This window comes from Lissotriton helveticus, chromosome 6, assembly GCF_964261635.1.
Source record: "Lissotriton helveticus chromosome 6, aLisHel1.1, whole genome shotgun sequence".
Taxonomy (NCBI): domain Eukaryota; kingdom Metazoa; phylum Chordata; class Amphibia; order Caudata; family Salamandridae; genus Lissotriton; species Lissotriton helveticus.
The window spans coordinates 2,060,455,152-2,060,466,403 of record NC_136067.1 but is presented as its reverse complement, the minus strand read 5'-3'; the positions used below and the strand labels follow the sequence as shown (position 1 = coordinate 2,060,466,403).

The following is an 11,252-nucleotide window of genomic DNA, read 5'->3' as shown; positions in this document are numbered from 1 at the left end:
AGAAAATGTTCTGTATGTAACAGACAGTGCCTCTTTCTGAATTACAATAATGCCTCAACAACGTATACTGTTTCAAGTCAGGAGCACACTTCTGTGCATCAGTGAGAATCTGCAGTTTGCAGCTCACAGAAATGAATCAGTATACTATTCTCCATATACAGGTAAAATACGAGGGACTGATGATTGTCTAGTTAGTAGGCCTGGGCGTTGAACTCCACTCCGTTCGCGGAGTTTGCAGAGTTTTCTGCACTCCGCACTCCGCGGAGCTAGCGGAGTGCAAAAAAACCCAGCTTTGCGCAGTGCAGCAGAGTTTTTTTCCCCGCGCGCGCTTACGAATGGTAAGTTTGTGAGCGCAAGCTGCTGCTCGGGTAGAATTTCTACCTGAGCTGCAGAAAGACCAGCATGAACAGCAGTTCGTACTACACTCCGCCACTTGCGGAGCTTCGATGAGTTTTTTTGTAACTTCGCTAAGTTCCGCATAGCAAAACTCTGCAAACTACGCCCAGACTTATGAGTTAGTGAATGATTGTCTCTCACACACCTTCACCACATTACAAGTCACAATGCCTCTTAACGTAATATCCACACCTTGGTAGTCATCACACACAACATGAAAACACTTCTCACATAGGATCAAAAACAAAGATGACGTACTGTTAGCTGACAAACTCTTCCAATCACAGCTAGGCCTTTTAGACTTATATGCCTGTACAGAAGTCATTCTATTCCACTCTGGGTAGAATGTATGAGCGTGAGGGGGCAGTCGTAGGTGAATTGAATACAGTATGTATCTACAGCTCAAGTTTGTTGAGTATTTTACAGAGTGCTAAAAAACACAATGTCTGATTATGAGTCAGGTGAAGGTGCTGCAGAGGCAACATTCACATCAGATTTTGAGGCATATTCAAAAGCAACATCTACCTCGCAGGGAGACTGCTTGCTGGAGCCACCCAAGAAAAATGCAAATAAATACTTTGTAAAGCGCAGACCATAATGGAAACTTACACACCTCGACATCTGGAAGTCTTCAGAAGCTGTGTACAAGGCCAAGAGCAGCCTCTGTAATAAAGTCTTTTCCATTGTACACAGAAGAGAGAGGGATATCAAAATGCATGAGTCAGGAGCACAACATAGGAAACATGCCTGAGGCAGTACGAAAATAGCAGCAATTTTAGTATACCGCCAATTGGCAGCAACTTTAGTATACTGTCAGTCAAGCTTCCAGCGAGAAGTAGCCAAAGTAAGTCATTGCTTACTTCGTCATAATGTAAGATAGATGGCATGTAATTCATGTACACTTTTCTTGCTTTGTCACACTCTTTCTAAGACTTCCCCAGTGATTATGCAAGCCATCTTGCAATTTTCCATTACTCTCTTTAAACGTGCAGCAGTGTTCACAAGTCAGGTTGCCTTTAACATGCGTTTCTCACTCTGTTTATATTAGTAGCATATTATAATCGATTTTGGATTAGCAGCTGACAGTTTATCAGCTCTAATCCCCATTGTGTCCACTATTTTCTTCACAAGTGGAGACGTTCTTTGCATGCTGCTTATACCTTTGTATTTTCCAGCTGCAGAGGTGACCCATGTGTACCATGCTGTGAAGCATCACATCTCCTACCGCTCTCTAGATTCTGGCTTCAAGCTGTCCAAAGTAAATTAACCTGACTCGTCCATTGCGATGAAAGCATCCTGGTGCAGTACAAATGCATCAAGTATCACTAAGAATGTGCTTGCACCTCTATCGTTGCAGCAAGCACACAAAGCCCTAAAAGATGGGTATTTCTCAGTTTGGAGCAATGCCTCAAACAAAAGAAATATTAAACTCTACCCACTTTAGTTGCAGCACTTTAATTTTACTTCAGGTGTGACCTGCACTACAGCAATTGCACAGCGGATCGCAACAAAATTAAAAGAGCATGGATTGAAATTGGAGCACGTCGCTGCATATTAAGGAGGTAAAGCAAGTGTCAACATTCGACGTAATAACATTTGTATTTCTGCTTTTCAAGGGAGCAAATGTCGACATTCTGCCTGCAAACTGTCATGCCCCACATCCTACACTACTGTGCAAAACGACTTTCTATGCATGTAGAATCCTTTCTTCTAAAAGTCGACAGCCATTTCTCTTCTTCAGCTAAGCGACCAGCGGAGTTGAAAGAATGTTTTTCTTTTGTGGACCTAGAGTGGCACTCTTCATTTCGGCATGTCCCAACACAGTGGCTCACTTTGTTCCCAGCCACCAATGAGCTGTTGAAGTGCTGGGCAGCACTGGAATCCTATTTCCTTTCTCTCGGGAAAGAACAATTACCCAGAACAATATAGAATTTTCTATGACTTAAAAGTGGGGAGGGCACCATGTCACAAGGCGAAGCTTACCTTTTCTTTGTTCACATGATTTTGATCATTTTAAACGCGTCCATCCTGCAACTTCGGAAGAATGAGCTGAGCGCTCCAAAAGTACCAAGCATCTTCAGGATATTGCAGAACAGCTTAAAGGACAGAGTGTAAAGTCAGTTCTTTGGTTTCCAAGTTCACAATTAGTTAATGTCCCCTTATTCTGCATTGGGCACAATCATGCAGAGCAATTTCTTGAAGTTTTTGAAACACTTCCTAAAATATTTAGAAAAATTATTTGCTTTTTTACAGAGCCATTAATTGTCTGCATTAGAACCACGCTGCTTAAGAGAAACTCTCACTTTTCAACAGCTCGGCAAAGCAGCTGTTGTGGTTAACTTAGCCCGTCAACTGGAAGTGCAATACTTATTTAACTAATACAGTATAATTGCTCCTGCTGTGTGAGCTGTGGCAGGCACCAACTTGACATGCGCGCAGAAATGGCTGAATGTTTTGTCAAAGTTGCCTTGAGGAGTTCCTAACACAAATTAAATCATGGTATTTATACTTAGCTTACCAGGCAGCATTGCACCTACTGAGTAGATTTTTTCTCAATTGTAGTTCACCTGGATTGTAGCTCGAAATAGGTGTGATTCCGAGCTTGTTAAGGCGGAATTGCAGATCCAGGTGAACATGTAACATTTTTTTGCAAATTTCTATTAACTTTCTCTTAGGAACAAAACACTTCTGAAGTGTGTTAATTCAGAGAAAAAGTACAACTTGAAAAACCCGTAGTAAAATGAATATTGCTACTAGCTATTATAATAAAGGGACAAACTGTCACTTACATCAGTGGTCTGATTTTGCTTGGTGTGCTGTACTACATTTTAAACTAATGTAATTGTATTTAACCTGTTCTTATGTTGGTTCTCTATGTACTTTCTTATATGCTATTGCACAACCTCCTCTTATGTGTCTGTAATACTTACCTTCTGTCCTGAATGTTTGTCCTGAATTTTGATCTTCTGTCATGAATTTTTCTCCTGAATTCTTCCACTCACCATCCTGAATTTGCACACATTCCAGTTGGTCATCCTATGTTGCTGCCGTCGGTGATTCATGCTGCATGCATAGTGATAGGGTGGACCAAAGACTGCCGACTCTGGGATGTCTTTGGGACCGCCAGCATGACAGATTGGTGGTAAGACTGACAAACTCATAATCGGCCCCTAAGCCTTTAATGAAGACATACATATAATGCATTTTATCTGCAGTTTTTTAAAAGTCCAGGCATAGCGCTGACATAGATTCCTGCACCAGACTCTATATTTTGTATGTGTTTGATGTTAGCCTTACTGCAAGTACTTTCCTTTTGTCCACTTTAAGTGAGCTATTTTACATGTTTGCACGTTGGTATCAATCAATCAATCAATCAATCAATCAAAAAACTTGTAAAGCGCACTACTTACCCATGAGGGTCTCAAGGCGCGGAGGGGGTGCCGCTACTGCTCGAAGAGCCAGGTCTTGAGGAGTCTTCTGAAGGTGAACAGGTCTTGGGTCTGTCGCAGGTGGGTGGGGAGGGTGTTCCAGGTCTTGACGGCGAGGAAGGAGAAGGATCAGCCACCGGAGATCATTCGTTTTATGCGGGGGATGGTGGCGAGGGCGAGGCTGGAGGAGCGGAGCTGGCGGGTGGGGGTGTGGAATCTGAGTCTGCTGTTCAGGTAGGCTGGCCCGGTGTTGTGGAGGGCTTTGTGTGCGTGGGTGAGGAGCTTGAAGGTGATCCTCTTGTTGACGGGGAGCCAGTGTAGGTCTCTGAGGTGGGGGCGATGTGGCTGCGACGAGGGACGTTGAAGATCAGTCGGGCAGAGGTGTTTTGGATGCGTTGTAGTCGTCGCAGGTGTTTAGCCGGGATTCCTGCATAGAGTGCGTTGCCGTAGTCCAGCCTGCTGCTGACGAGGGCCTGTGTTACCGTTCTTTTTGATCTGGCTGGGATCCACTTGTAGATCCTTTGGAGCAAGGGGAGGGTGTTGTAGCAGGAGGAGGAGATGGCGTTGACCTGCTCGTCATGGAGAGGGAGGAGTCGAGGATAAATCCTAGGTTTCGTGCTTGGTTGGTGGCTGTCGGTCCTGTTCCCTGTGCGCTTGGCCACCAAGTGTCGTCCCAGGCAGAGGGGGTGGGGCCGAGGATGAGGACCTCCGTCTTGTCCGAGTTATGTTTCAGACAGCTGCTCCTCATCCAATCGGCGACGGCCTTCATTCCCTCGTGTAGGTTGGTTTTGGCGGTGAGCGGGTCCTCGGTAAGGGAGAGGACGAGCTGGGTGTCGTCAGCGTAGGAGATGATGTTTAGGTCGTGCTGGCGGGCCACTTGTGCGAAGGGAGCCATGTAGACGTTGAACAGTGTCAGGATGAGGGATGAGCTCTAGGGGACGCCGCAAATGATGTCGGTGGATTCGTACCAGAACGGAGGTAGGCGGACGCGCTGGGTTCTGCCGGAGATGAAGGATGTGGTCCAGTCCAGGGCCTTCTCTTGGATTCCAGCTTCTTGGAGGCGTGTTTTAGTGTGCGGTGGCAGACCGTGTCCAAGGCGGCTGACAGGTCCAGGAGGATGAGGGTTGATGTTTCGCCGTTGTCTAGTTGGTGCATGATGTCGTCTGTGGCGGCGTTGAGGGCTGTCTCAGTGCTGTGGTTTCGTCTGAATACGGACTGGGATGGGTCTAAGATGTTGTTGTCTTCGAGGTGACGGGCCAGTTGCATGTTTACGATTTCCTCGATGAGCTTCGCCGGGTAAGGGAGCAGGAAGATGGGTCGGAAGTTCTTGAGGTCCTTGGGGTCCGCCTTGGGTTTCTTCAGGAGGGCGCTGATTTCGGCGTGCTTCCAGCTTTCTGGGAATGTCGCTGTCTCGAAAGAGATTTTGATGACCTTCCGTAATTGGGGTGCGATGGCTTTGTCTGCTTTGTTGAAAACATGGTGTGGGCAGGGGTCTGAAGGTGATCCTGAGTGGATGGAGTTCCTGACCTTATGTGTCTCGTCATTGTTGGACCAGGAGGTCAGGCGGTTGAGTCGGGTAGTGTTCGCAGGGGGGTGCAGTCTGACTTAGTATGGGTGGCCGCGGTGTTGAAGCTGTTGTGGATGTCAGAGATCTTGCGGTGGAAGAAGGTGGGCAGGGAGTCGCACAGATCTTGTGAGGGCAGGATGTCGTTGGTGTGGGCGCTGAAGAGCTCTTTGCTGTTGTGTGCAAAGTTGTCCAGGCGGGCTTAGAAGGAAGATCTCTTGGCTGATCTGATGAGTTGGTGATGTCTGCGGATGGCCTCCTTGTGGGCTGCGTGGCTGTCCTGGGTACGTTCGTGGAGCCATTTCTTCTCCAGTTTCCGACATGTATGTTTGGAGGTCTGGAGCTCTTCAGTGAACCAGGTGGCTTTCTTGCTGGTGTGGCTGTTGGAGTGTTTCTTGAGCAGTGCGAGGGTGTTGGTGCAGTCATCGATCCACTGTCCGAGGTTGCGGGCGGCGGCGTCTGGGTCAGTGGGGTCGGTGGGTGGGTTCTGGGCAAGGGTGGTGGTCAGCTGGTCATCGGTGACTATGCTCCAGCAGCAGTGGGGCAGCTGTTGGGTGCGGTGTTGCGTGGTGGGTTTCTTGAAAGTGAAATGGATGCAGCGGAGGTCGGTCCAGTGGAGTTTGGAGGTGTAGTTGAAGGTGACGTGGGCGCTTGTGGAGAAGACGGGGTCAAGCGAGTGGCCGGCGACATGGGTGGGTGCTCTGACGAGCTGTCTGAGGCCAAGGTTGGCGAAGTTGTCGATCAGGGTGGCAGAGTTGGCGTTGTTGTTGTTCTCGAGGTGGAAGTTCAGGTCCCCGAGGAGGATGTAGTCCATGGAGGCGAGTGTGTGGGTGCTGACGAGGTCAGCGATGGAGTCGCTAAATTGTGCCTGGGGTCCGGGGGGTCTGCAGACGAGTGTTCCTCTAAGGGTGGTGTTGGGGTCGGTGTGGATCCGGAAGTGCAGGTGTTCAGCGGAGTTGAGGGTGTTGTCTGCGTGGGTGGAGACCTTGAGGGTGGACTTGTGGACGATGGCTAAACCTCCTCTGCTTCTGTTGGCGCGATCCCTGCGGGTGATCTTGTAGCCGTCTGGGAAGGCTATGGCGGGGCTCAAGTGTTTGCATGCTGAGCGGGTGTTGAGGAGTATGCAGTGAAGCTGGTTGGGTCCGGTCCTTGACTGGATGGTGGCTCTGTCTCAGGTGAACTTGCAGGTGCGGCAGGAGAAGGGACCGTGGGTGCGTTTCGGAGCGGCCTGGAAGCAGCGGTAGTCTCGGCCAGTGTTGAGAGCAAGGAGAGTGCTGGCGTCATATCGGCGTCTGGCGTCCTGGCGTTCGTTGGGTCCAGGGGTTCTGGCGCTGTCCGTGATCCAGGCGCGGACGAGTTTGCCTCTGGCGCGCATCCGGTGCGCAAGCGGCGCTGCTGCACAGAAGGTGGGGAGGGAGGGAGGGAGGAACAGCTGGGAGGCGGGAGCGGGGCGGCAAGGGGGCGTAGCCACAGGGGAGTAGCGGCGGGAGAAGGGCAAGGAATACAGAAGGAAAGGGGGAGGGAGGAGAGAGCTGGACGCAGGGAAAAAAAGAGGCAAAACGAGGGAAAAGCAGAACCATAATTAACAAGTTACAGATTACAAGCACAAAGCACAAAACGGAGACACCTGCCAGGAGGCAGAGCAGGATTGAACTCACGGTGGTGCGTCAGCAATAGGGAGAGGTGCTGGCACTCTGGTGGAGCTGAGCGGCAGGAGGGGGCGACCTGGCCTGTGAGGGCCAGGTCGCCTGGTACAACACGCAGGTACTTTATGCTTGAACAACAAACACTCTTGGAAGCGTGGAACAACCTGCCTCTACAGATAAGAGCCTCCTTCTCACTTCTTCAGCTCCACAAGAAGCTGAAGACCTGGCTTTTCGAGTAGTTCATTTGGCCATAGGTATACCTAGACTCACACCTGCTCAGTGCCAGTATACCCTCCCAGGTGATAGTGCGCTTGTACAAATCTGCATAACATACCAACAGTTTCTCGTTCGTTTATCAGTAGAGTGAAAGACACAAGTCTGGCTAAGATCCCCAGTTATCTACCTCTCAAGGTTGCCTGTTACATACGTGAGGTATAGCAATGAGCAGAGCCGGACTGGCAATTCCGGGCACCAGGCAATCCCCTGGTAGGCTGGATGGGGTGGGGGCCGGTTTTGGGACAGGGGGACGGTTTTGGTGCTGCGGCCAATTTGGACCCTGAGGCGTGACCGTGACCGAGCAAACAACAAGCACTATCCGCATAAAAATGCAGCTGATGTTGGTGGATCATGTCTGTGATGTCACCCGATTTTATTTCATTTAGGCTAGCCTCTATTATTTATTAAAAATCCACCTCTGACCTGGATGGCTGCACCGTGATGTGCCACGTGCAGTGACGTCTACCCTGTCTTTCACCCATAGTGTAGGGTCTGGAGTCAGCGCAAGAGCATTGGGGGTCGCGCAATAAAAAGTGCGCATGACTGAGGCAGAGGAGGCCAGGGACAACTAAAAGAGAGGCTGGAGCGGAGCCTGGAGGCACCCCATCATTTAATTATCTCTCTAGTCTATAGGTGAGTGACCGGCCGTCCCTTGTGTGAGTCTCCTGAGCAATGACTAGTCGTTTGCACATTGAATTCAACATGGCATTGGCCAGGCTCTGGGAGCGTTGCGAGACTCATGACTGGGCTGGAATTAAGCCATTGGTTAAACAAACCTAAACCCCTGGCCCAGCCCGGTTCAGGGAACCGAACACTCAGTGGATTTGTGAGCAGTGCGGTCACGAAACCCGGCCATGACCTAACCTGGCTTTCTGAGGCTTAGGGCAGAGCGAGCGAGGTGGTGATGGCTGGCCTGGCTCAGCCGCTCTAGAGGCTAATAGGCTATGAGGTCGGAGCGAGCGGCACGGCAGATAGTGTACACAACACATCAATCCATGGTAATTGTTAAATCAGTTGTGAAGTCACTTCACAACTAATTTACCAATTACCTTGGATCAATGTGTAAAGTCCCATGCAGCCTGGTCACTGTGTCCGAAATCCTTGCGGACATAGGTATATCCCCGATCCAGACCATGGCAGGGGGGTAAATCATTTGTGGCCACTGTCAGGGGTTACTCCTCACTTCTGACGGGATCATCTCTGGAGCTCAGTTTGGGAAGTCTTCTATCTTCTTGAGCTAAAATAAGCTGTGTTAGCGTTACCACAAATATCCATAATTGAAGAGTAATTTTGCAGATGGGATCCCTGGCTGCTGAAGCTGCTCCCGTTTCCTGGCTGTACGTTTCCGCCAGTGGTTGAAGTGGGCGGTATCGGAAGGGCACGGCGTACCCCTACTTCTTTTTTAAAAAAGATTCAGTTCCCCTACTTTTTCTTTTCAAAACTGTGTCCCAGGACGGCAGAAATAGCAAAGGCTTTCAGATAAGGCTCAGCTTGTTTTTGTGGACGTTCAGGGACGAGCAGAGAAGGAAAAGGACTCTGTCTCTTCCTTACTGCCCGGAGAAGACACGGACAATGTTATCTTCTTTTCTGTGCTCGCAGCTGCCACCCCCTCTATTCCTATTATTCCCTCTCTTTCTGTCTTGCTCCTCACTTACTGAAAACCGTGGCTTGAAGAAACGGTTCACAACCTCTCTTTCCTTCTTTCATTTAGTTGCTTTCCGGTGAAATGGATCCAAAAAAGAAAAACTCTCTTGCGGGAAATGCCCTTTTTCTGAAAATGTTCTATTCCAAAGTGCAGCCTTGGGATGGAGAGAAATAAAAGGTTTTAAATATGAAAAATAAATACATAACTAATTAAAGCAAGACAGAGTGGCTGCAAAGTGGCCAGATTGGTTTTATTCAGATCCAAACACATCAGCTTCACTCTACAGACTTTGCAGTGAAGCGCTACTTTTGTTTTCTTGTCTTTCTTTGTAAAGCATTGTTGTGCCCAGATGGGGAAGTGCTCAATTCCTCGATATATTGCAATACCTGGTTGATGGGTGGATTGGAAAACAAAATGTGTACCATTGCTCTGTGTTTAAGGACATGGTCTTTTTAAACCATACTGCTTACGTTTTGTAAGGATATAAGCAATGGACATTGAAACGGTTCCCTTCAGGGCCCTGTAGTCATGTCCGTAACTTTTCAGGTAAAACCACTCGCTGATTTCTGATTAGTGAGTGAGAGATTGTTAAGGTAACCATGTTGTTTCTGCTTACATTTCACATGCTTTATTTAATCTTGCATACCCTATGAGTGTTTGCTTTTCCTTTGGTTTTCTTTAGGCAGGATATTACTCTTATCAAGTGCATAATTTGAATTGAACCACATCCAAGTGTTTATAGCAGGCACAATTAGGTTGTAGCTGAAGGCAGTGCGAGTTTCTTTCAGTGGGGCAGTATGGTGTTCCGTGGGGGAGAGGATGTGACAGAGCTGTCGAATTTGGAACTGGGTAACCGGATTCAGCCTTCATGACCAGTCCAACAGACCACTCTACTGAGGGAGCATTTTCCCATGCTTGACCTTTGAAGGCCCCGAAAGACCTTAGAAGGCCTGATGTCTTAGCACAAGCAGGTGGACCCTAGTGGTGTCAATTGTGGGATAATCTTGAAGGCCTGTCCACCACAATCCATACTGAAGCTCATCTCCAGTCTTGCGGGCAGGCCTACAAAGCAGCACACCCTAGAGCATAAGTGATCCAGTCACTGTGACTCTGTCACTGAGGTCACCTGAACCTTGAGCAGGTTAGGGCGGTGCGAACGGTGTGACCGCACTGGGTACCTATTTTGAGTGGGTGCGTAGTGTTCACAAGTATAATATGGTTTAAAATAAATGTTCTGCTTCCTTCCTGGCCATCAGCAATTTTCAGCAACAATAAAAATGTCATGATAACTTCGGTGATTAATGTTCTTCCTAGAGAAACCAGAGTTTTGTCTAGTCGAAGGGTTTACTCCTGGAATGGTAGCGCAGAGGGATAATGTGCCTCCTGAAAAGAACATCTACCATGCAGATCACCAAGTGCACATAATGTTAACTAGGTTACTGCTTTTGTCAGAGAGATCCTTTTGTTACTTGCAGTTTATAAGTTAAAATCCTAACATAGAACAGTGAGCTATTAAACTATACTGCCTACTAGTATGGTTGTCATGTGGTTTCTACACCTTGTAGTCCTTTGTCTTATGTAACATTTCCTATACAGTGATTTACACACATATAAATGATTGTCTCTGTGTAGTGTGTGTGATGTAAGTGCTCTGACTCTGAGTGGATATTTTGCCATTCATGTTTGAACTGCTCTTGTGGAAGAAGGGAGGAGAAGTGCCAATGAGAGAAACTGCATGGCTTGGAGACAAATGGCTTGTGATTCCACTTTTAAGCGTTTTTGGGACATTGTGTGATTGGAAATATACCCCACTTTGTGAATGTATTTAAATGCTAATAACTCCTATTAAACCTTAAATAATCAAGTGTATCCATTGGTTGAGTTAAATAACACAAAAAGGTGTAACTGGTCGGTGAAATGCCATACAAATACTAAAAATTGGGATGTTTGGCACATTTTGGCTACACCTCTGACTCCGCCCAATGATCCAATCCTTGGGTTATTCCAGCCCTCGGAGTCTCCTCCCACAGTTCCCCTACTTTTTCCCCCCACTTCGACCACTGGTTTCCGCACAACGAGGCAACCCTCGCCTGCTGCCACATTTATCTGTGTTGCCTTGTGCATCCAGCGCGAGACACCCTGCAGGGCACCCTGTGTCTTGGCAGCGACTTCAGATCAGGTGAGCAGGATTTGTTTCTGTGCCACGAGCCAAGAAGTGGTGGCGTACAAACACCGGAGGTCAGCTTTCTCTCTCAAGCACCTGACAGAGAAAGATGCCACACTTGTGTGCAAGGTAT

The 11,252-nt window shown here is 48.2% G+C and overlaps 1 pseudogene; it reads left to right on the top strand.

The window, feature by feature from the left end:
* The first annotated feature begins 838 nt into the window (after positions 1–838).
* On the top strand, positions 839–1,954 carry LOC144762989 (uncharacterized; annotated as a pseudogene).
* Positions 1,955–11,252: the final 9,298 nt, after the last annotated feature.